Below are 26,514 nucleotides of genomic sequence, written 5' to 3'. Positions count from 1 at the left end.
TTACACAGGAATACATGCAGTTAAAACACCAATATACATAAAACACAAATAAATAAGTTATTTAAAAATAACATAATCTAGCTTTGAAGGTAATCTCTCAACACTTCTGCATGGGAAGAATAAGAAAGAATGTATTACAAGTTTTCTTTTTAAGGTATTGTGTCATACTAGTATGTAGAGCATAGAAAATTAAACAGCATTCAGGAGAAGAGTCGTGGCGGTGGATGGGATAATGAGTAAGTCAGGCAGGGTAGTCCCTTCTAGAAATCCTAGCATTTACAACACAGAGATAGGAGATTCACGAGTTCAAGGCCAGTCTTGTCTACACAGTGAGTTGGAGGACATCCTGTGACTATATGAGATCCTATCTCACAAACAGACAGACAGACAAACAAACAAATAAGTGGGTCTGTGTGTGAATGATTCCTCAAATTCTTACTATAATACATGGGTTTCAGAAGCTTATTTATCTCAGCATGATATTGTGATGTGACAGAATCCAACATGACAGTTTTATGTATAAAGAACATACTTTGTAAAAGCAATTTTTTACCTTCTTAATATTTTTCAGTTTTTAAATACATTTAGCCCATTTAAAAAATATTGAGTTGTGTGATCACATGAGCTGAGGGGAATACCAAGTTGTAATAGACAAAAACATTAAGTAAGAGAGGCCCATAGCGTTTGGATTTGTTAGGCCTGGGAGTGATACAAACTCACACACTGGCTTTGTGTTCTTGTACTTTATTTTCTGGGGCACAGTTTATTCATTAGAACATGAAAATGGTTTCCTCTTTGCTGAGTAGCTGCAGAATGTGGGTAGCAGCAATGACAGACAACTCTTGAAAGGCATCTAGTACATTAAATAAACAGATTGACAGTCATCGATATTGTTCATATTTGTATTAACTGAGGCTCTTGCACAAATGTGTCTCCTGTACAAATAGTCCATTTTACCTAAGACTGTGAAAGTGTTATGGTGGGTACTTTAATCATCTATTAGGTTGGTTGTATATGTAATGTGGCTGAGAACTAGGGTTCACAGGTCCAGCTTTCCCACTTGGGCTATTAAGTATTTATTTAGATGGCTGTATATCCAATTATTTAACTGTGTATCTTGGACATAAATTCTAGATCTGGATTTTGCTCATCTCCAAAATAAGACTAGGGAAAAAAACCCTAAGTTTCTTTGTTGCTATTGTATTTTCCAATGGTAATGTCTCATGACTGAGTAACAGCAGATAATTTTGATTTCTTTACAACCTACTTTTCTACAGTTTAATATTAATATTCCCTCTATTTTTGAGTGAAAAGGCTAATTTACATTTTGAAAACAAACTACTATCTCTATTATGGTTTAGTGACTTTATAGGATACTAATGCAACATGTTTTATGACTGTTTGATTTGTTCTTCAATGTAGAAATTTAGAATTTTTTTGTAGAAACTAACAATTTTCAAATTTTTATTGCTTCTAGACCTCTCGTAGTTGTATAAAATAAAATATACCACAATTAAAGATAAGGTTAAGATTTAACAGTGAAAACATATAGTCTATGAGTAAAACATATTGTTGGTATGTATTCTTTACTTATATGAAGAACCTTTAACATAGTTTATAAATGGATTAAGCAGAACAGGGCTTTAATAATTATTAACTACAAAGGAAATGGGCTTGACCTTATCTCAGAAGGTTGTCAGCATTCTCTGTCCTTACACATATGGGAAACATATCCTAAATTAGGCCTACGTTTTAGAGGTCTAAGCTCTCTTCAAACTCAGAAAAAAATGCTTTAGTGAAAATTACAATTAGATTTACCTCAACCACCATCCTCTTGTATACACAGTTCTTTTCATGGAGACAATTTGTAATTTTGTAATTATCTGTGTACTGAATTAATATCTGAGTCCGTAAGAGTTTATAAATTCAGCTGAGACTTCAGAGTTCATTTCTACATTCTTAACATCAAACACAGTTGAAGAATGAATTAATGATTCCATTTTTAGGAGATTTACCGAACAGATTTATAACCCCATAGTTATGTGGCAAAGGTATTAATTGACATGTTTTGTAAATGTTAGTCAGTATGAAGAAGTGAAAGAAGTTTTTGAAGGGCAAATTTTGAGGACCGTATCTGGAGTTCTACACTGACATCCTCATGTCATGGTCTCTCCTTCTCTGTATGCTAAAGCTTCCTTGGCTATTTGTAAAAGTGGAACTGTTTCATCTTGTTGGGACACAAAGACTTAGGTCACTGACTTTCATACACAGTGATCTGAACTTCTTCAAGGTCAGAAGGAGAAGGTGTAGGTGTGTGATGAACAGAACTGACAAACTAGTCTAGGTCTAGGATCTGACTCTGGGCAGAATAACAGAAAAGTTCTGACACTTCCCTCTTTGGATTGTGAAATTCCAGAATTAAATGGGAAATAAATGACCATGGTTACTAGTTCATTTTAAATTATTCACATTTACTTCAGTCTTTTGAAACTGTTCTTTATAGAAAAGACCCCTGACAAGAGGGATACTCCAGTACCATGCATATCGCTGGCAAGTCTGAATTTGATGCTCAAATTCCTGGCATCATCCTCAAGACTATAAGCTGAATAGCTATGAAAATTTCTAGTGGACAACCTTAGTCAATAACCATGATGACTATTAAGTTAACCAATAAATGTGTCTATGAAGGCCACAGGGAACGGCCAAGGGTACAGTATCAAAATGTGTAGGGATAATGAAAAAGTTTTGATAATATTTTCAGATTACTGCTTTATTCACTAATTTTGTACTACGTGGTAAACAGGCTCAAATCTTATGAAAGTGAGATCGGTCCCTCAGAAAGTACTGCTTGCACTGCTGCTAGAGGGAAGCTGGAAGTCTCAACATCCAGGTGGTGATCTTCTGTCAGGCTGACATGTTTAAGGATGATCTACCTTAGGTGTCACTGTGGTTTTCACAGCCTGAATGGACTACCTGTGCCTCCATTTACTGAATTCAAAATGAAGTGATTTGGCTTCAATTTTTTATACATTCTTTGCTGCTGTTATTTTTATGATAGTCTTTTGCATGTACATAAATTATATTTCAGTTTTTCAATCTAAAATTCTTTAGTAATTTTATAGGACTCTTTAATGGTCTTAAATGTTATTCAGTGTGGTAATAGCAGAACTGAGTAAATTTTATCATTTCAGTTTAGTCCCAGAGTTGAAATTTTATGAGATTCTTAATATACATCACTGGAAGTTGATATCACAAAAATTAAAAAAAATCTTTCAGAAAGATTTTTTAAAGAGTGCAGAGAGATGGAAAAACATTAGGTCAAATTAACTGAGTTCTAAAGAAAATTATAGTCTTATAGTGTTGATGCCTGACTCAATGAAAAGAGTATCTGCATATTGCAAGTCACAAGACCCTGTCCTCCTAAGCCAGCACTCATGGTACCACTTGCTTCCCTTCCTTCCAACATAGTCAAATTATACTCAATGGGGGAGACGGTCATGGTAGCTACCACTCATCCAGGTGGACTTTCCTTTGGAGTCAATTCTAGAGACTGAGAAGCAGTGCAGACCTTACATAGAAAACTCCTGAAGACTATGGCACACACAGAATGGATATTTATGAATGGATACCCTTCTATTGAGTCAGGAAAAGAAGTGTAAGTTAGCAAGCTAATGAAAGAACAAGAGGCTGATTCCCTGCCTGATATGAAGAGAAGCATGGTCTATGGTAAATTATTTTCTTTCATTGGTGACTGCAGACAGGACAATAGCACTTTCCTAAGTGCCAAAACCTCAACTCGATGCTTGTTTATGTAATCTCATATTTCTGAGTTTTTGAAGCTTTTGTAATTGTACTGCAAACAATAGCTTGTGCGCGCGTACGTGTGTGTGTGTGTGTGTGTGTGTGTGTGTGTGTGTCTGTGTGTGTGTGTGTGTGTGTGTGTGTCTGTGTGTGTGTGTGTGTGTGTGTTTACCATTACAGTGGTAAGTATTAGGGACTAAAAACTGAATGAGTCTCTATTTTTATTACTTACTTTTAGAAACCTTACTGTCTGTAGGCTTATGCATTGTAATTATGGCAAAATTAGCAACCGTAACTTATTTATTGGGTCTGTGTTTTCAACAAACCCAAGTTGCCAAAGTTCCCCCAGTTTCATTTTGATCAAAAATAAAACAAAACAAACAAAAAAGAACTTAACATAACTCAGACAAAAGACACAGACATGTAAACCTCTAGGCCTGTCTATAGTCACTAGTGAAAGATTGGACAGAAGCAAAGTGAAAATGGAGGAAACGTTCTGACCCTGTGTGGCCACCTGCACTATAGAAAAGAGGGTGCAGTACAGACACCCCACATTCGGCACTGCAACAGAGGAGTTGGTGGTTTATGACTGACAGAAAACATACTGCCAAATTTGTGAGGCATCAGAAACCTGGATTTTATTACTAAAATGTGCATTTTGATCTAAAATATGAAAAGGATCTTTCCTTATAACATTTCCCAACTCAGAATACAGCATTAAAATGATTTTCTTTCTCTCCTCCACTGACTATAAGCTTCTGTTTCTTACCCTGGGCATCTGAATCTTTTATTTGCTCCAGTTCTATTCACTGCCTGTTATTCAGACATTGAAATTCCAAATGTTAATTGTTCTTCCAAGTACATTGACAAAACAGCAGCTAAATAAGGGTAGAGCAGACTGTGGTAGACTCTGACATGCATTTATGGAACAATGGGGCTCTGAGAGACAGCCTTGTAGCTCACGGGAAGACATAAGATGTGCTATTTTGACTGTTTCATAGCAGAATGGGGAACACACGCACACAAGGGATTTATGCATTTTTACTTAGGTTTGCCCAAAATCTTCAAGGCTATAGAATCTTGTGACGTCATTATGAACTCTCCATTTCCATTGACACAAAGGCTAAAAATTTCTAGTGACATCACCAAAGAAAATGAAATCTACTTCGATTCAAAAGAATTCTTTTACCTCGTAAGATTCTGGTATAAAATTGCACAAATGTTTCCACACCGGGTGTATGTCACTGCGCTGATGCACAGTGGGTGACACCCTCCCTAATAAAACTCAAACCTGCCAAAAGAAAGGTTTCATAATTTCGAGGGAATAAAAGACACCCTGAAATACTGAGCTCAATAACTTTCTTAAAGGAAATCATTTAAGGATATATTTCTTCAGGGACATTCAGATTTCCTCCCCTGTCTCGTTACTATGATAGCAGTGTTTTTTTTTTTTTTTTTTCCCCTTTGTGGGTTGGTCACAGAAACATAGAAGAAGGCACAGAAAGCTTCCACTTACAGGAACAGTGCAGCTCAATCTTTTGTTTTTAAGGTGCAGTGATTTCAGTCTCAAAATGTAACTTCGGGCAGTCTGAAAAGAAACAGGTTAAAATCTCTTTCAGTTATAATTGGTATTTCAGATTTAATTAAAAATTAAACTTTCATAATGTTTCCCCATCCAAAGCAATGCATTCCCAGTCAAGCAGAGCTCTTTTATCCCTGTTAAGGGGGAAAAAGAAAAAAAGAAAGGGAAAATACCCTTTCCCAGAGTAATTTCTTAATGAAAATAAAAGAATCTAAAGATGAAACACAGGTAATTCTGAAAGAACAAAGTCTCCCTCCATGTTAAGGACTTCATAGTGCTTTGGCTAGCGACTTCCTATAGTGCATTTAGTTATATTTAAGTAATATAAAGAAAAAACTCTAAGGAAAAATTTCACTACCCAAAAAGTATGGAAAATATTAAGATCATAGGACAACATGGAAAATTCCATGCATCTGCATATACATGTTGAAGGAACCTAATCTGTGGTTTCAAACAATTGACCTGTGGAGGCAAGACTGTAAATGAGAGGTAAACAACCAGTAATACAAAATGCAAACTGGCTACTGCGTTATATTACGGGCTGCCTGTGCCCCACTTCATATCAAATTATACTTCCTGTAACATAGTATCACTAGTGCAACACAAGAAGATCATAAGGATTTAATTGCGACACCTTGGGTTAACTGTATGGTTAAAAATAAAACAGAAACAATTCTTTAATATTCAAATTAAGAGCCCAGGCATTCAGCTCTCCAATTGTATCCCACAACTTTGAGATTTAAACAGCCTAATGTTTCTTTTTCAATCTTTTCTTCAAACAGCATCCTCTACAAATACTAGTAATAAGAGAATCACACACACACCACATTAAGGCATTCCTATTTTTAGGTTCAAACAACTAGCACATTAGTGTTTAGAAAATGATATTTTTAATTCTAAAATGGAGCTATTATAATTATCTTCCTTATTTTACTTTACAACAGTATTTTTATTATGTATTTGTTGCCCTGATTGTGGTAGGTTTATGTCTGACCCTCACATAATGCAATGTAATATTTAATATTTCCACATATGAGATCATAATCATAAATCACCTCTGAAATTGCACCTATTATTAGAAAATGCATCTGGTTCTCACTTGCAAATCCTGTTTTCCTTTGAAATATATGGAAGAATAATTTGAGCAATGTGTCTATTTGATGTACATACATTTTAAATGCAAACTTGCTCATAATTCATACTAAATCCACCCATGAATGAGATTAGATTTTATAAAAAAAATTACTGACTTACTAAACTTTCCCTTTGCTTCTCAAATGCCTGAATTAGACTAAAAATGCACCAGTGTAAAGACAGAAATTATGGAGGCGTCACCAGGGACAACTGAATGAGAGGAGGGGAGAGCACATATATCCTTATAAGGCAACCAAACATTCAAGAAAGACACTGACAAAAATAACTGTGCTCAAAAATTATATGGAATAACAATAACCCCTGATAAATGATTCAGAAACATAAAAAGTATCCCTTTCTAGATGAATCTGAATCACAACTGGCATTGTTCTCATCAACAAAATGCGGTCAGTGAAACCGACTCCCTGTCTGGCTTCAACCGGGAAAGGTGAGAGAAATGAGATTGAACACACACATATAAACTATTTAGCTGACAACTAGCAGTTCCTCAAACCAGCAGATGTGGAGTACAGGAAACTATTGAAACTCATAAGGTTCCTTGTGAATAGTCAGCATTAAGTCATGCACGCCGTCCCTCGCTGTTCCCTTTGCCTAGCTTTCTTCTCCATTTCTGCCTGCTTCTCCCTCTGTCTGTCTCCGTCTCTCTTCCTCTCTCTGCTGAGGGTAATGAAGCTCAAAAATAACATCTTGTATCCTGTTGAGGGAAACTTGGTCACAACTATCCTTCCAGATGACAAACTCATTTTCAAATGTCTGGTTCTCCACCTAAAAAAACAGAGGAATTGAGAAAATAGACTCGGCCTTCCTTACACTCCCAACACCACCCCTTTTCATTCCTGTGCTGCATTCATCAAAAGGAGGACTGAAGTTTATTTACATTATGCCTAACCTCAAATAGGACCACAAATAAGCCTAATAACAGGACCGCTCTGTGGCACTCAGGCAAACGGCTGGGCAAAACAGATGGATCTTGCTTTGCGCCAGGACTTAAAAAATACAGTCGCCAACTCACTGTTGGCGACTACGTATCTTGGCCCAAAGATGGACCTGGAAGAGGGAGCAGTTGTCTTTGATATGAATACTGCTCCTCTTCATTGCCACATGAACAAACCATTAACTCTGTCACTGAGCAGTAGGGTGCAATATTAGGTAGAAATTGCTCGAAGGCAGGTCATTAAGGAGTGAAAAACTCTGAGGGCACACTGAGACTGAGGTGCAGAAAATAGGGCAGGGCCTTATCACAGCCCTACTCTTTGCTTCTTAACTTCCAGCTTTTGGGATCACAACTGTACAGGAATCCACCTTTAAAACAGATCTGCAATGCATGTGTCTTCAATAAGAATAAATTTCCCTGACGTAAAAGTTTTTACAATCTTTTAAAAAATCATATTAGGCAGTAGTAAAATTAACATCAGTGGTAGATATTCTAGTAGGAATGAAACTGTGAGGATTTACAGAGTATATTCAATATCCAATGACACAGTGAGGTCAGTGTGAATTGTGAAGCCTGGAGAAGGATCCTCTGTGCACAAATCCTCAGCACAACAGCTCTGTCCTTTGCACTAGATGCTTTATGTATTCTCAGAAGCAGCAAATGAGGTACTTTACAGTGACCCATTCTACAAGTCAAAAGGCCGCAAATAAAGCCTTAGTTAAACAACAAAAACCATAGAGCAGTGAAACGCCACAGATCCTAGCACTGAGTAGATCAAAGGTGGCCTCTGGCCATGCTAGCTCACTCAAACATCCTCACATAGATAGAAACTGAGATATCAGCTTCTGACTAGGCCAGAGCTCCAAGGAAAGAACAAGAAGCACTACAGTTTAGGAGGTCAAGCACTTCTCTTAATGTTCTGCCCTGATTTTATCTTGCTCAGGTTATTTTTGCATGTTCAGTAAATCTTTTTTGGCTTATTAATTTTGACACTGCAATTATTTGACTCTTATGTGACTGTGATCAGCATAGAATGCTAATTGTGAATTTTCAGTTGAATTTCCCTTCTGAAAAAATTATGGAAAATTTCAAATATATGGAAGAGTAAAATGCACAGTGAGTTAGTTCCATGCATTGCCAACACAGCCATTGTCTACCTATTCTCTTTACCAGTTTTTCTTCCACCAGATCAAGAGACAATGCCAAATAATGTATCACTTACCCATAAAGACTTTAGTATGCATTACTAAAAGATAACTTTTTATTGACACAACTGACATTTTTTCAAACCCAGAATAAAATGACTTTTAATGTTAGTAAATGGTCTGTTAATGTCAAATATTAGATGTTACCAAATCTTCCATTAGCATATTTCTCCTTTTCCCAGAATTCAATTTATTTATTTATTTTTAATTTTTTATTAATTTATTCTTGTTACATCTCAATGGTTATCCCATCCCTTGTATCCTCCCATTCTTCCCTCCCTCCCATTTATTTTCCCATTATTCCCCTCCCCTATGACTGTTCCTGAGGGGGATTACCTCCCCCTGTATATGCTCATAGGGTATCAAGTCTCTTCTTGGCAACCTGCTGTCCTTCCTCTGAGTGACACCAGGTCACCCCCTCCAGGGGACATGGTCAAATGTGAGGCACCAGAGTACGTGAGAAAGTCATATCCCACTCTCCACTCAACTGTGGAGAATGTTCTGACCATTGGCAAGATCTGGGTAGGGGTTTAAAGTTTATCGCCTGTATTGTCCTTGGCTGGTGCCTTAGTTTGAGTGGGACCCCTGGGCCCAAATCTGCCTATCATAATGTTCTACTTGTAGGTTTCTAGGACCCTCTGGATCCTTCTACTTTGCTATTCTCCCATGCTTCTCGCATTTAGAATCCCAATAGGATGTCCTCCCCTCTGTCCCAGTTTCCTGGTAAGTGAAGGCTTTCGTGGGACATGCCCCTTGGGCTAGTATGCAGATATAAGTGCTTCTTTCAGCTTCTGGGTTAATTCACTCATTATGATCATTTCTAGCTCAATCCATTTGTCCACAAATTTCGGGAATTCCTTGTTTTTAATAGCTGAGTAGTAGTCCATAGTACCACATATGTACCACAGTTTCTTTATCCATTCTTCTACTGAGGGACACTTAGGCTGTTTCCATGTTCTGGCTATTATGAATAAGGCTGCTATGAACATGGTTGAGCAAAGTTTCTTGTTGTGTGCTGGAGCATCTTCTGGGTATATTCCAAGGAGTGGAATAGCTGGGTCTTGAGGAAGCCCTATTCCCAGTTTTCTGAGATAGCACCAGATAGATTTCCAAAGTGGCTGTACTAGTTTGCATTCTCACCAGCAATGAAGGAGTGTTCCTCTCTCCCCACATCCTTGCCATCATGTGGTGTCGCTTGAATTTTTGATCTTAACCATTCTGATGGCTGTAAGACGGAATCTCAGAGTTGTTTTGATTTGCATTTCCCTGATGACTAAGGAGGTTGAGCATTTCTTTAAGTGCTTCTCAGCCATTTGATATTCCTCTGTTGCGAACACCACCAAACCAAATAACCCAATTGAGAAATGGGGCTTGGAACTAAACAGAATTCAATTTAAAATGTCACACTGCATGGCTGTGCCATGTGCACTTAGTTTTTCTTGTCTGTGTCGATTTTTGTTTTCCGTTATTTTCGCAGTTTTAAACAAGATCAAATACTTCGTGTTTTGTTACAGAACTAATACTAATACTTTCTTATAAATAGACTGGAATTATGACCTTCATAGATGCATACAAAAGATTTATTATAATACTGGCCAGGACATTCGGTCAACCTGACATGTCATTGAGGATATTAAACTTGAATAATGATTAAGAAGTATCAGCAATAATTTAGTTTTAATGAACATTTTTATTTTAGCATTATATAAAAGCATAACTTATAGGACGTATGTCTGAGTCCTATGTCCTATTGTTATAATAGAAAACGCTGACAAAATCAACTTAAGAGAGAAAGGGTTTATTCAGCCTACAATTCCAGGTTACAGTCTGTTTTCACAGGTAAGTTGGAGGAGGAAGGTGAAATAGCTAGCTGTAGTAAATCCACAGACACAAACACTGAATCACTACATGCATGCATGCATGCCATCACATTTTTTAAAGTTCATTTGTCAGCTGATGCACATTAAGGCAGTGTCCACCTTTTGGCTGTTATGAATAAGAGTGCCATGAACATTTTGTGTGGATATGTTTTCATTTCTCTTTGTGACACACTGAGAAGTTGAATTGTTGAGTTCTCAGATTTGGTTGATTTTAATTTTAAAGAAATTCCTAACATATTTGAAATGAACTATTAAAATTTCATTCACATCAGTTATGTGGAATGGTTCTGTTTCCCCACATCCTTATGAATACTTTTTACTGTCTTTAAGAGAGAAGAATCATAGCTCCTGTAGCTGTATGGCGGTGTCCTCTGGGTTAAGTTTACTTTCCCCCAGGGTTATTCATGTCGAGCATCTTTTCCAGTGTTTATTGCAATTCCTCTTTCTTCTTCAGTGAGATATTTATTCAAAATATTCATTTTAAAATGGATTATTTATCATACTAGGTAATATTTCTTAATATATTAGGAGATAATTTATGATTTATAAGTAACATTAACACTTATGATAAATTTAAGACTTATTAATCTATTCAAATCTTATAGCTGTTTTCTTATCATTTCACTTCTATGATTAAGTTCTTAATTTTGTTGAAGTTCAAGTTTTCAATTCATTCCTTTGTAAGCATATTTTTATTGAAAATTTTATACATGCATATAATGTGATTTTATGAAATTCACTCCATTCTCTCCTTTCCAATTTCTCCCTTATTTCTTCCAGCTTCGTGCTCTCACTCTCTCTCTCTCTCTCTCTCTCTCTCTCTCTCTCTCTCTCTCTCTCTCTCTCTCTCTCTCTAATTCACTAAGTCTAGTTAGTGCTGCTTGTATATGCAAGGGTATAGGACCATCTACTGGAGCATGGGCAGCCTTTCAGGGGCAGCGTCTTTGAAGGAAACTTAAATCTTCTTCAGTAGCTACTAGCTGCCAATAGATTCTCACACATGGCTTGGAATTCTAAACTCGCATTTTGGCTGGCTTCATTTTATACAGGTGTTGTACATGCAGTTATAGCCTCTGTGACATCACACGTACAACTGTCCTAACATGTTCGCCAGATAATGCTTCACTGCACATGTTCACTACTTCTGGCTCTTAACACTTTCGGCCCTCTATTTTCAATAATCCCAGCATCTGTAGGAGGAAAAGGAGAGATGCTGATTATGAGACACTGACCACCCACTGTTCTTTGGATTAATCACCACCTACTATGAAAAGAAATTTCTTAACGGGGAGTTGAGAGATGCACTAATCTATGGGTAGAAAGATAGGAACTTAGGGGGTAGGTTAGTAATACGTTCGTAATGCTATGTTCAACAATAGCGTTAGGTCTCCCTATATCTATAGCCTAACAAGTCATGAATTTTGAGCTTAGATAACAATGGGTTCCATCTTGCAGAGTGAATATTAGATTCCATAATATAGTTGTTTACTAATTTACTACATCCACACCATTTATGCCACTATGGCATCAGTGGGCATGTTTTGCCAGTCCAATCATTACTGGGATTTACTCATTTTAAAATCAAGGTTTTGGTGTCATATCTAAGAATTCTTTCTGAAACAAAGTCCTGAAGATATTCTTTATAACATCTTCAAGTCCTATAATTCTAGCTCTTGAAGTTAGGTACATGAGCTAATTTTTATGGACAGTATGAGGTAAATATTTAAAATATACAAGTAGTCATGTAGTCTTTGCATCCTACCTAAGCGTTGACAAATTACATTGGCACCGTGTTTGTAAAAACCAACTTCGAAATAGTAAAGTTTACTTTTCTGGGCTCTCAATGTCATTCCATTGATCTACAAGCCAGTATCAGAGTCTCTTCCTCACTATATTTGAATAGTACATTTTAAGATGAGATAGTGATAATTTTGTTTTATTTTTATTAAGTAATTTAACTATTACATCATTTCCAATGTTAAAATTAGCTTGTAGGCTTCTAGAAAATTATTCTTTTTGATGTTATTACAAATGGAATTTTTGTAATTTCATTGTTGCTGGCATACAAAAAGAAAACGGATTTCTGCAGTGAACTTGTATATAGTTAATTTGCCAAACTCGTAATTAGTTCATAAGTGTGTTTATGTGCATTACTTAATTTTCGATGTGCCAGATTATATTATCTACAAACAAAAATCATTTTTATGTTTCACTTTTCCACTGATTTCTGTCCATTATGGCTCCTTTTCTTTTGCTTCCCTCTCTGTTTCATCATTCTTAGCTCAAGTTTACTATATTGTCACATGCAGGAGGTCAGATCTGACAGCTTTGACTCCTTTCCAATCTTAGCAGCAAGATTCCATGGCTACATTTATATTATAGATTTTTCATAGATGCCTTCATTCTGTTCAGAAGTTTCCTCTGTTACTAGTTTGTTGAGGTTACTGTCACAACTAGAGACTGTATTTTTTAAACTGTGTTTACGTATCTATTAAGATGGTCAGTTTATATTCTATTAATGTGATATTTTACATGAACTGACTATTGGACTTTAACTCAACCTTGCAGTTCTGGGAAGGATCCTACGTAAATAGGGTGCACAGATAATATTGCTGTATTTGAATAGTGTGTTGTATTTGAATAGTGTGTTGAAGCTTTTGGTGTCTACTTTCAGTACAGCTATTGATTTTGTTTTTCCTTTTGTTGTGATATTTTTGTATGTTGACTGCAAGGTATTATCCTCATTTTTCAAAAGTGTTTCTCCTCAATAAATTCTAGAAAATTATGTGAAAGATTGGGATTTTTAAAAGTTGTTGGTAGAATGTACCATGGAGACCATTTGTATTTATTTAGAGTGAGACTCTCTCCCTTCCCTCCCTCTGTTCTTCTCTCCCTATCTCTTTTTTCCCCCTTGCCTTATCAATTTTATTTATCTAATGGTTACAGGCCAATGAAAAGTCTATATTTCTTCCTAGGTTAGTCTTGTTAACCTGATCATTTCCAGGCTTGTTTATTTCAACTGAATTGTTGATTGAAATTGGGATGTCTCAGTCCACAGTTTTGTCTTAGACTCCTTTAGATTTCCATGAGATTACGTGTGACCATTTGTACCCCTCCTTCATTTTTGATGTTATTAACTGTTTTATCTTCAGCTCTTTGGCAAGTCTAGCTAAAATTCTGCCGATATTGTTAACTTTTTATGGTTCTAATAAATTTGTTCTTTTTTCTCTTTCTCCTTCCTTCTTTCCTTCCCTTCTCTCCCTTTCTTCTTCCTTGCCATTGTGAAAATATTACTGAGACCCAACCTACTGCATAAGGTGCTTTTGGCACACTAAGTACCTTCCTCCTTGGCAATATGGTATTTTTTGAGTGGTCCCATGAATGTTTTCTTCGCTTATGTAGTCTGGATATAACCATGACCAAAATTGGATGTAGTGTCAACGAGCTTCATGTCAAGAACCTGCAGAGCTCAATTCTTGGTCTGCACCAGCACAGACTTGCAGAAGGTGAGCCTTTGCTTCTTGCTTCCCACCAAACAGCCTTTTAGCAACAAAAAGTCACTGGTCACTTCAACATTGCTGACACAGCCACCTAGTGAGTTGTTGTTCTTGTAAGATTGATCAAACTTGGCAGAAGCATTGTTCTTGATCCGTTTTTCATCTTTGATTAGCTAGCCCTGACTAAACTTATAATTTTTTTCTTATTATGGTAGCCTTTTTGCCCAGCTCAAGCCACAAGGAAGGTCACACAAGCACAGTGCCAGGCTCCAATACAAGTAACCTTGTGCAGCCCTATGTAGGTACTGCAGGGCAGCTTCTTTGCAGGCCAGCAACTGGTGATATTTTTGTTGCTTTTGCCTTTAGTCACCCTAATGACATCAATCATCTCATCCTGTTCAAACACCTGGTTCAACAGAATCTGCTACTCCAGTCCCTCCCAGGCCCTGTCTAGCTTCTCAGCCTCAGTGCCCATATTCACTGGATCACCATCTTCTTTTAGCACAGAGGAAGCACACACATCTGAGAGAGGGCACTTATGCGGATATGTGTGAGCATCTTTGTAGATGCCAGCAGTACTTCTTTGTGCTGTTGAAGTCCTCCTCCAGCTGTCTCTTGCTCGTGTTGTCTTGCCATTACTTGCAGTATTTGGTGAGAACTTCTTAGATTTGTGTGTGTTTTTGTAGAAATGCCTTTTACACTCATCACTGATGTGTTAGGCAAAGACTGTCTTGAAAGTGCAGAGGCCTAGTGAAGTTTCCACATGTCCCACAATGATCAGAGGCACCATGTGTGGTGTCTCAGCAATGGTTACAGCCTCCATGACTTCTTTTTGATCACCTCTGATACTGTCCTGTCAACTTTCCAGATGATATGGGTCATGCAAGCCTTGTAGACTAGAAAGGTTGTGAGTGTAAAGGCTCGGAAGGGTCATCTTTTGGGAAGTTCTTCACTTTCCCACAATGAAGACTACTGTGCTCCTAAGGCAAGAAGCCCAGGGACCAATGCCTGGGAACAGAAAACTACCAAGGAGATACCACACCAGCAGACACTGACAAGAAAACTTTTTATTTTCTACTTTATTGATTTCTTTTTATTGCAAATAAAACATCAATACTTTTATTAAAAATATAGTTGTTAATCTTTACTGTGTGACCATGTGCATTTAAAGAAATGGTCTATTTCAAATTATCTTTATATTTTGTCAACACTGGCTATTTGTTTGTTTGTTTATTTTACATCTGGATCTTACCCTTCCTCTCTTCTTTCCTCCCAGTCTCACTCTCCCTTCCTCTTCCCCCTATCCTTCCTCCTGTACTCCTTGGAAAAGGGGAGTCACCCTAAAAGGCTCCACCCAGCAGCCTATTAAAACAGACTGTGGGAAAGGGGGGCGGGGAAGATAGAAGGGAGAGGACAGGAGCTCTGAAGAAGACCAACAGTGTCAACTAACCAGGGCAGGGGGTGGAGTGGGTTGAAGCTTGTGGAGACTGAAGCACCAACCCAGGGACCTAGGCCCCTACACAGATGTAGCCAATGGGCAACTTATTCTTCATGTGGGTCTCGTAGTAAGGGAAACAGGGGCTGTCTCTAAAGTGGATTCTGTTGCCTGCTTTCCAATCATTTCCTCCTGGTGGGGCTGCCTTGCCAGGCCACAGAAGAATAGGTTGCATTTATTGGTTTCTTATTATTATTAATTTCTTTTTTGATTTGGGGTAATTATATAATTTACTGTCTATTTACTTCTACATGCTATTCATCTTTCTGTCACTATAATGAAGTACCTGTTAACTTATAAAGCTAGAAGGATTATTTTCTCTACATTTTGAGAATTCCGTAGAATGAGCAGGACATCATAGCCAGAGACGATGTTAAAGCAAATCATTCAATTTATAGGTCAGAAAACATGATGAAACTGAGAACATGAAATATTCCACAAGCCTTTAGAAGACAACAGCTTTATAGACATAAAGCTTTCCTACGAGGCTCTGTCAAAGAACCAAGATCCTCCCTAGGGAACTTATCTTTAACAAGGACTCATAGTCAAACAATGGCACTATATAATTACTGGGACTGACTTATTTATTTGGTACATATAGTCGCAGTTTATATGTAATTCCTTTTAGCTTAAATCCTTTTCAGTATGCACATATGATAAGTTTATTATCAATACATTGTCTTCATCTGAAAATTGTTAATTTTTCATATTTAAAGATAGTTTTTAATATAAAATTCTTAATTGATTATTACTTTCATTTGCTTTAGAACTTCTTTGACTTCTGGCTTACCCACTGTATATACTTAAACTCTTCATTTGTCTGTTTGCAAGATTGTTTTTCCTTTCTTTTTACTTTCAACAATATTGCAAACTTGATCAGAACTATTGTGTTTCTTCTATGTGGAATGTACAGGAGCTTTCCAAATACATAAATTATTATAATTCAGTACATTTTGGAGATTTAGTGGACATATTTTTCTACTTCTTTTTTGCCTTCCTTCCTACAGTTTGGATGATATATTTTATGAATTTTATAGTAAAGATAAGTAATTTTTGCATACCTAAATAGTGACATTGTCTAATTCTTTTCCTTGAAATTCAGTAATCTAGGTCCAGCTGCAAAAAATTTGGCATAATTAAAAATACTAAGATGGTCACACAAGCCCTGAAAATCATCCATGGCCTGGACATCTCTAGAAAGTTTAGATGTTTGTGGGATGCTCTCAGAATGCCTTCCAGTTCTGAAAAAATTAGGATGGACTGAAGAATGGAATATGGGTAGACTAGTAATGGTGAAGTTGTCAAATCTCTTATGAAAGTTCAAGCATTGCTTTTTAAAAACATAGCTGAGAATATATTCACATCACAAAGACAATAGATTGTAGAGGTGATGTTCCTATTTAGGCACCTCTCTATATTCTATGAGCTCTGTGGGTGTAGTTTTCAGCAAATGGGTCTTGCTTTCAATTTGTGGAGAACAGCCTATTGTCTTGGAAACAGACTGGGTTGTTTGGCAGTTTCCATTGGAACCTTTGGCCAACAACTCAATTGGATGTAACCCAGTCCCAGTACTGGAAGACTCGTTCAATGACAAAAGATGGCGAGTTGTAAGTACTTCTCCCCATTACTTGCTGACTCCATTACAATAGCATTCATATATTTCAGATTTCAACAGCACTAGGTTTCCATAACACCCCACAAAATGACACTCATTCTAGCTGTCTCTCCTTTAGTTTCCCCCCTCAACCCTCCTTCTCCTTTGCCTCCCCACATGATTCTCCCATTCCAGTCGTTCATGTCTCCAGTCTATACATAAGATCTGTTCTATTTCTTCCTTTCTAGGAGGTACATGCGCCCACCCCACACCAGTCTCTTCCTCTATACCTAGCCTGTCATCAAGGTCTACAGATTATGGCTTGGTTATCATTTGCTCAATGACTAATAACTACATAGTTAAGTCAATAAATACTATATTAACCATTCTAAGTCTGGGTTCCTCACTCAGAATGATTTTTTCTAGTTCCATCTATATGTTTATAAATTTCATGATGACATTTCTTAAGCAGCTGAGTAATACTCCATTGTGTTAATGTATCGCATTTTTAAACCGATTCTTCTGTTAAGGGATATCTAGATTGTTACCAATTTCCAGATATTATGAATACAAGAGCAATGAAAATGGTTGTGTAAGTGTCTTTGTGGCAGAATAAACTGTTCTTTGGGTGCTCAAGAATGGTATAACTGGATCTTAAGGCATATCAATTCCCAGTTTTCTGAGAAACTACCATATTGATTTCCAAAGTGGCTGTACAAATTTGCACTTCCACCTGCAATAGAGGCATTTTCCCCTTTCTCCACATCCTCACCAGCACAAGCCATCACTTGTGTTGATCTTAGTCATTTTGACAGGTGTAAGATGGACTCCCAAAGTAACTTTGATTTGCATTTCCGATGGCTAAGGATGTTGAACATTTCTTTGTTTTTCAGCCATTTGAGTTTCCTCTATTGAGAATTGTCAGTTTAGATATCTAATGTACATTAAAATTGCATTATTTGTTTTTTAATATAAAATTTCTTGATTTCATTATATGCTTTAGACATTAGCCCTGGAGTATAAAATCTGTTCCCATTCTATAGTCTGCTGCTTTGTCTGATTGGTGGTGTACTTTGGCTTACAGAAACTTTTCAGTTTCATGAGGTCACATTTATTAATTGTTCATCTAAGTGCCTACATTATTGGTATTCTGTTCAGAGAGTATTCTCCTATACCAAGAAATTCAAGGCTACCAAAATAGAAACATGAACACCACACCAACCACAAACCCTTTGATCTACAACCCTGTCCTGCATGCAAAATATGTTAGAGCAATAGTGACACAAAGCTTGTTGGAGTAACTTTACTTCATTTGATTTGACTTACGGCCCACTCCATGTGGCAGAGCACATTCAGCACACTGATTGGGTGACCAGGAACCTGCGACTATATTACGCAGAGACTGGGGGTAAAACCAAACACTACTGTTCATAACAAAACAACAGCAGTGATAGAACGACTCCTAATGACACTCTGCTATGCTCATAGATCAGTGCCTTATTCAACCATCGTAAGAGAGGCTTCCTCCTGTAGCAGACCATAATAATTACAGACCCACATCTAGACCTTATGCGGGGTGGGGGGCTGGGGGGGGGAGGGAGACAGACACAGACACGGACACAGACAGACACAGACACAGACAGAAAGAGACGTTGGAATACAGAACTCTAAATGGGATGTAGCCATAAAATGCCTCTCTCATGGCTAAGGGAGGCTTGCAGCACAGGAGGAAGGAAAGGGGATGATGGCTCTTTTCCTTCTGTTATGTTACCTTGTCCAACTTCAATGTGCTGGGTTTTGATTTACCTTATATTTTACTTTGTTATGTTTTGTTGTTATCTCTTATAATTTATTTTTAAAAATAAATATTTAAAACTTTTAATTTATTCTTCCCTCATACAATACATCAGGACCACAGTTTTCCCTCCTACCACTCCTCCCAGTTCCTCCCCTATCTCCCATCTCCCCCAGAGTCACTCCTTTTCAGTTTCCCTTGAAAAAAAAAACAAGCAGGGGTATCGACTGAACAAGGTATAACAAGATTCAATAAGACTAGGTGCAGACCCTCAGAATCAAGGCTGGACAATGCAATCAAGTAGGATAAAAAGCATTCAAAATGCAGGCAAAGGAGTCACAGACACATACCCTCTTACTCCCATTGTTAGGAGTCCTATAAGAAGACCAAGCTAAGCAACCGTAACATATATTCAGAGGGCCTAGCATTAAGCCTAGTGATTGCCACTTCAGTCTCTGTGAGCCCCAAAGCCTGTTCTTTTCTAAAGAGAGGCAGAGAGGTAGTGGGTTTAGATGGGAGAGGAGAAGGATGGGGAAGAAACTATAACCAGATATATTGTGTGAACAAATCTATTTTCAATAAAATGGAAAACAAATTAATAGCCTAAGTCAAAAGTCACTGTATGTATATGTGTCTGTATGTATGTATGTATGTATGTATATAATTACATATATATACATATACATATATAGCTGAGACAATTTATTCACTGAGAAGGGCTGGAATTATATTGGCTTATCATGGGATGCTGAGGAATTCAGAACTATACTGAGATGAAATAATTTAATCAATTTAGGAGTCCATAACATACAATCTAAACCTAATATCATACAAAATCATAGCTTTGGGATCTCTTTAAATAGGTCTAATACTTAATATTTCTTTTTTGGGGCTTTTAAAATATTTTTATTAATTTATTCATATTACATCTCAATGGTTGTCCCCTCCCTTGTATCCTCCCATTCCTCCCTCCCTCCCATTTTCCCCTTACTCCCCTCCCCCATGACTGTGACTGAGGGGGAACCTCCTCCCCCTGTATATGCTCATAGGGTATCAAGTCTCTTCTTGGTAGCCTGCTAACCTTTAAAGTTATTATCATGTCTAACAATCTTATGTGCTCACTCAAGGCATATGTTTTCAGGAACATATTAAGGGGATAAACTCCATAGGAACTAAAAAAAATGACAAATTATAATGTTCATATATAGAAAGGGAGAATAATAGTTATTATAAAGACAACCTTTTCTTTAAATGAAGATCCACAATAAAATTCTCTTGAGAATAGACTTACATAGAACATTTATGTTATGAATAGATTTACAGAATCATTGATATCACATAAGATGAAATAAACATATAGTGTTTCTAGAAAATTTCCAACCTTGAATGTGAAAGACAGAAAGAGAGGAAAACTCAGTAAACTCTGTATGAATAAACACAAAATGTATAACATTTCAACTCTGAAAGTGATTTTTCTGGGCCCAAACTAATGTTTCACACATAAAATGTCACAGAAATCTAGATCCCCCAGCCTTGACTCATGAAGATGGCACAGCTATACACTATGTACTTTTTCCTAAGAACATGCACCTGTAAGGATTAGTTTCCACATGAAAAATAAGAAACATAATTCAGAATAAGACTCTGAACACCACATAGAGGTCTCGAACTGAATAAGCTGGAATACAGAATATCATGGAAGTTTATGACCTCACCTGACGTGGCTATCCCAGTCAATATCCAAACTACTATAATGGAAACTAAGAGCCTCCACCTCCCACTTTTAGACTGGGGAGGCCGTAGAGACAAATATTTAAATGGATTTTTGGTCCTCCGAAGTGGAACTTCTTTGTTTAGTCTCTCAGGTAAAGTGGATAGTTCTTCTGTGCATTTTGTTAGGCTTTGCAACTTCTACTGGAGGATTTAAAAGAATCCCTAAGTGATAGTTGTTTTTAATATTAACAAAGAATGGCTGCAGTTGAGATATATTCTACAATTTACTGTCATCTAATGACAGCCATAGGCACAACTAAAGAAACAGAGTACAGCGGTGCTCAATGGTGCACGCCTATAATCCCAGCACTTGGGGAGGCAAAAGGAAACAGATCTCTGTGAGTTTTAGGCCAACCAGGTCTACAGATTGAGTGCAGGACAGCCAAGGCTACACAGAGAAACGCTGTCTGGAAAACAAAAACAAAAAAATAAAGAAACCAAATATATGGAAAAACTCCTCAAAATAATAATTGTAGCCCTTCCAGCTCAGTTTAGTACCTTTGTATACTCTTTTTAAAAATCCAGATTGGAATATCTGTCTGACCTGGATCTCTTAACATTGAAAATACTATGTTGCCTTTATTATGTTGAAGGCAATTTAGTATTTTTAATGTTAAGAGATCCAGGTCAGATAGATATTCTAGAAACCTACAAGAAGAACATTATGATAGAAGATTTGGGCCCAGGGGTCCTGCTCAAACTATGGCACCAGCCAAGGACAATACAGGCCGTAAACTTCAAACCCCTACCCATATCTAGCCAATGGACAGGACATTCTCCACAGTTGAGTGGAGAGTGGGGTATGACTTTCACACGTACTCTGGTGCCTCATATTTGACCATGTCCCCTGAATGGAGAGACCTGGTGGCACTCAGAGGAAGGATAGCAGGCTACCAAGAAGAGACTTGATACCCTATGACCATATACAGGGGGAGGAAGTCCCCCTCAGTCACAGTCATAGGCGAGGGGAGTAAGGGGAAAATGGGAGGGAGGGAGGAATGGGAGGATACAAGGGAGGGGATAACCATTGAGATATAATATGAATAAATTAATAAAATTTTTAAAAAAAGAAAAAAAAAGAAATTCTAAATTGCTTCCTATAAATATATCTCTTCCTAGCCTTGGTATTTGTAGCGCATATTTTAAATAAATATATGGCAGAGTCCAGTGCTCCCAAATGTATATAATAAAATAAACACAAGTCTTTTTGTTTGTATATATGTGGTGAATGTGTGTGTCCTGCTGCAATTGCCCATGTACATGTGTGAAAGGGCAGAGGTCTACAATTAAGGTTTGCCCTATTTGACCTTCACCTCTTTGTTTTTGAGACAAAAGTTTCTCACTGAACTTTTATCTTGTCCCCTGAAAATTACAAGCTCTTACCATTTGTTGGTTGCCCTACAGAACTGCATGATGGACTCCTCTGCTGAAGATACAGCTTTGTTACAAAATACAGAGAAATCAAGCTGGACCTGACCTAGAAGCTTCCTCTCTTCCTGCTAGCTTTCATAGTGACAAAAGGTGCTATGTAGGTAGCTGTGGGAGGAAAGTCACCAAGGTCCTAGCCAACTGTTAATCCTGCAAACAATAACACAAATCAAACTTGCCCAGCAAGATCTGTCCACTGGCACATCAGTGACTATTATGGTGATATCCAATCACTGTATGGACTGGATCTGAGGTCTATCCACAGGAACATATTCATGCTATGTACTGTAAACTCAATCAAAGCCCCATAGCAGAAAAGATTTAAATCCACATGGAAACTTACTACAGCTGTTTAGTAAAGAGTCATGGTGTCCAAATGCTTTCTTAATGTTAATATTTTTAATGTTTATATGTTATGTGCATAGACAAATGCTACACCAAAACTCATTAGACAGGCTTCTCTTTGCAATGAACTGTGGAGAATGAGGCCTCATGTGCTAAATAAGTGATGACTAAGTGCCAAGCCCTAAACATGACAGTCTATTGGTCTGCTCTACCTCTCAGGCAGCATTGCAGAAGAGAGGTGGAAAAAATATGAGAAAAAATTAGGGATAGAAAGAATGTAAGAGCAGGAAGATTAAAAAAAAAAAAAAAAGACAGGAAAGGAAATGCTCTCTTCTGAACAAGACAGAGCCCCTGCAATTATGATCCCAAAATTTTACTTGCCTGCCTTTGTCTGGGACCATCGTCAGTCCACCATAGAGTGGGAGATTCAGGGGACCACACCTGACCCTGGAGAATTATTGACTACGGATTGAGAAAGGCACTCATTGGCCTCACTTGTGTACTCCAAGATCAGAAGGCTCTGCTGGATAGTTCAAACCTCAAAGCCACACAAATGGCCCTCGTTAAATTCACTGGTTCAGAAGACTTCATGGATATGAGACAGTTTTATAGTGGCGAGAGAAAGAGAAAAAGGATGTGGTGAGGGTAATTAGAATGCAATATGTGTGTGTGCACATATGTATATATATTCAAAATAGAAAATTAATATAAAGAATAATCATTAGAAAATATAGGAACATATATGAAAAATTACAAAGCATCAATAAACTGATTATACAATAGTAATAACAACTACTATAATTTAAAAAGATACCATTCCTATGAGATACATTTTTTGTATGTATGTTTTTGTATGTCTGCACATGTGTCCTGGGGTCAATATATGTGTCTTCTTCAATAACTCTCCATTTTATTTGAGAGAAGGCTCCCCACAAAACTTTGAATTGGCTGATTGGCCTGGCCGTTAAGATACAGCAATCTTCCTGACTTTGACTCTCAAGCATCAACATGCACCGTACCCTGCTTCTGAAATGCTGACCCTCAGGATTATGTGGAAGCACATTACCCCCTAAACCGTCTTCTAGCCCCTAGTGAGATAAATGTTAGGACCAGTTTGATTTAGGCCAATTTGATTTATTGCACATCACTAAATTGCCTCTTCATCTCAGTATTTGTATGTATCAAACAAATGAGCTATTTCTACACTAATTATTTCTAAAGATAATACAATAATCAAGTAGCATTATATCTCATAAGCTTGACATTATCAACTTTTAAATACTTATTACCACTTACTATTTCATATATTTTGTTTGATCTAATCTTTTCCTGTGGGAAATCCTAATGTTGTATATAGAGAAATGTATCATTACACAGATATTATAAATTTTCTCTGAAATAATATGAAGGCTAACAATTGCTTCTCAAGCCAAGCAAAATGGCATATTTGAAACTAAAACCTTAGAGAAAAAAAGTGCATTATAGTAAAGATAATTGTTTTAAGGAGCATCCTTATTTCTGTATTTTCATTCCTGTTGTATTTACCATATAGCACTACAATAGCAATGTGCATAATTAAGTGTGAGATATGCTTATAACATTAAAGTGCTATAAAAGCACCAATGCATATTTCTCAGGAGTCTAATCCAATTCTGTTTGAGGAGATATCTTCAGTCTATGAACTCTTTTATGCAGAATTACATCATATCCCATGGCTCAGATAATCTACAATTCATAAAATACTTTTAAAAACTGGTATGAAGTAGATTCTGTTAAATATTCATAAAACGCCTTCTTTACTTCATTCAGTACAGAAACACACTACAGATCAATCTGTGTTCCATCAAGACAGTTGTTTCAAGATAGTAAGTTGGGTAAATAGAGGAAATGTGCTGTGCATAATTTATTTACATTTTAACAAGACCTCACACAAATGATACCACACAGGAGGCTCAAAGTGAGTGTAGGGGAATTGGTGGCTGAGAAAGGCCTTGAAGCTTGGAAGCTATATTGTTAATCAATAGTATTACTTATGTATTAATGTAGAATAACAGTTCCAAAGGGACAAACATTGTAGTTTGTGACAAATACAATTTGATGCCAGCACTTAAATTTGAGAAGAGATAAAATTTGAGAAAATATAACATTTTGAGAATATATAATGAGTGTTAAACTTTAAAATGGTAACCTTTATAAAATGGTGTGTGTGTGTGTGTGTGTGTGTGTGTCCCCAATATGGTACTGTTCTCCTTTAATAAACCAGCATTTCTTTCCATTACCCCTTTAGTAGGTTTGCTAACTTTGTGTCAGCACACAGACTCCTCCTACTTTGCAAGTCAATTCTTTGTGGAATCGTTTTTAACAATAGTGTAGGAGCTCTTCAATGAAAGAAGAAATTTGGAAAGCAAGGATTTTAGTTTATATTAAGCTTAATTTCTATGCAGGATCAACTTTTATTTTGAAAACATTTGCATTTAGGTTAAGCGGACTATTATAAAAGTTTTTAACAGAAAATAAGGATACAATTGTGAAAAATAAGAGACATAATATAAATTAGAAATACACATTCCAGTTGAAATCAAGTTTTTTAAATGTGTAAGAAATTATTACCCATAATACTGTGTGGGTTCATGTACATTTATCTGTCTAGCCAATGTAGTTTCAAAAGAAAAAAAATTAGAAACATATTGTAAATTAAAACCAACAAGTGATTAAATAATTTAAAATATAATGATTATATGGAAAATGTTTATTTCAGTGGAGGTTGCATATCCAACATATTTAATATTTTATCTAAAAGATAAAAAATGATTAGATATATTAGTTCACATCAAGTATACATATTTCCTTGAAATGTTTTATATTTTTCTCCATTCATAGCTACCAAACAGAAAGCATATTTCTTGAAAGCATTTGAGCTACGTCTTTCTGAACTGTAACTAATAATAAATAGCATAATGCTGTGTAAAAATTGACAAACTAAATGTTTAGAGTAATATTTGTTTAAATTATAAAGGATCTAGTCGAAAGAGTATAGCTTAAAATATTTATATACACTAAGTGAGGAAAATAAAACAGAAATTTAAAAATATGGTAAATTGTTTCACAAGATGGGAAAAGCAGGATACATTTTTTAAAGCAGGATACATTTTATTAAGTAAATTGAAGCAATAAAATTAGTACCAAAACCACAACTGTGTGAATATCTACTGGAATTTCACAGGTGACTCAAAATACTCTGTGATCAACAAAAATTCAGTAAACAAAAACAAACAAACAAAAAACAGTATCACAAAAGTGATTTCCTCTAAAAGCATATGTCATTTCAGTCATTTTACACGAGACAATGTAAACTATGCCAGATTAACTATGATGACAAATCCAGCTTCCTAATTATATACAAACAATAGAGTCAATGGTATAGAGCTTATAAATTTAGTAGGGCATTATCAAACTTTGCAAGTGTTTTTCACTAGAATTCAACCACCATTGTTCTTGATGTAATAGTTAAAAAGTCTGATCATAAATAATCATTTTATTTTTAAAAATTTTATAATTTACATGGTGATATAAAATATTACATATTACAAGCTTTTGATATTTTTCTTACTGAATTCTTAAATGTAAATTGTTTTCTAATAATGTAAGTTATTTAATAATGAAAAATCAATTACCTTAAGTTATTTCTAAACTGTCATTTTTTAAATTACCATATAACATTTTTAAGGGAAAGGACAATGTACTTAAATTCTAATGCCTAGTGAAATTTTTCTGGTACAAAGTAAGTGTTGAATAAATGTGTGATAAATTAATCTGAATTAAAAATCTCTTCTGTGTTTTTCAACTAGAGCTTCATAAGATTTATCAACATGTAGCATATAAACTTTAAAAAAAATTTAATAGTTAGCAAAATAGAATTCTAATGTATTTTACCAATATAAGAAAGTATTTATATTAACCTTAACTATAAAAAAGAAGTATTGTGGTACATATAATCAGGAAGTATGCTTCCTGTCACAATGAGCACTTA

At 36.3% G+C, this 26,514-nt stretch overlaps 1 protein-coding gene and 1 pseudogene across 16 annotated transcripts in view; both read right to left on the bottom strand.

The window, feature by feature from the left end:
• The window catches only part of Zbtb20 (zinc finger and BTB domain containing 20), a 732,891-nt gene that overhangs the window by 425,963 nt on the left and 280,414 nt on the right, over positions 1-26,514 (bottom strand). For 15 of the 16 annotated variants that reach the window (XM_051149938.1, XM_051149932.1, XM_051149937.1 and 12 more), the window contains one exon: positions 5,318-5,389. The exons of the other annotated variant lie outside the window; for it this stretch is intronic. The gene's annotated coding sequence lies outside the window, so the exon portion shown is untranslated. The remainder of the gene's footprint in view (positions 1-5,317; positions 5,390-26,514) is intronic. 16 annotated transcript variants of the gene reach the window in all.
• LOC127192697 (60S ribosomal protein L3-like) lies at positions 13,192-15,164 on the bottom strand (annotated as a pseudogene).

The sequence above is a fragment of the Acomys russatus genome, chromosome 8 (assembly GCF_903995435.1).
Source record: "Acomys russatus chromosome 8, mAcoRus1.1, whole genome shotgun sequence".
NCBI classification, from domain to species: domain Eukaryota; kingdom Metazoa; phylum Chordata; class Mammalia; order Rodentia; family Muridae; genus Acomys; species Acomys russatus.
Note: the sequence above shows the minus strand (reverse complement) of the source record. Positions and strands in the feature narration are given on the sequence as shown.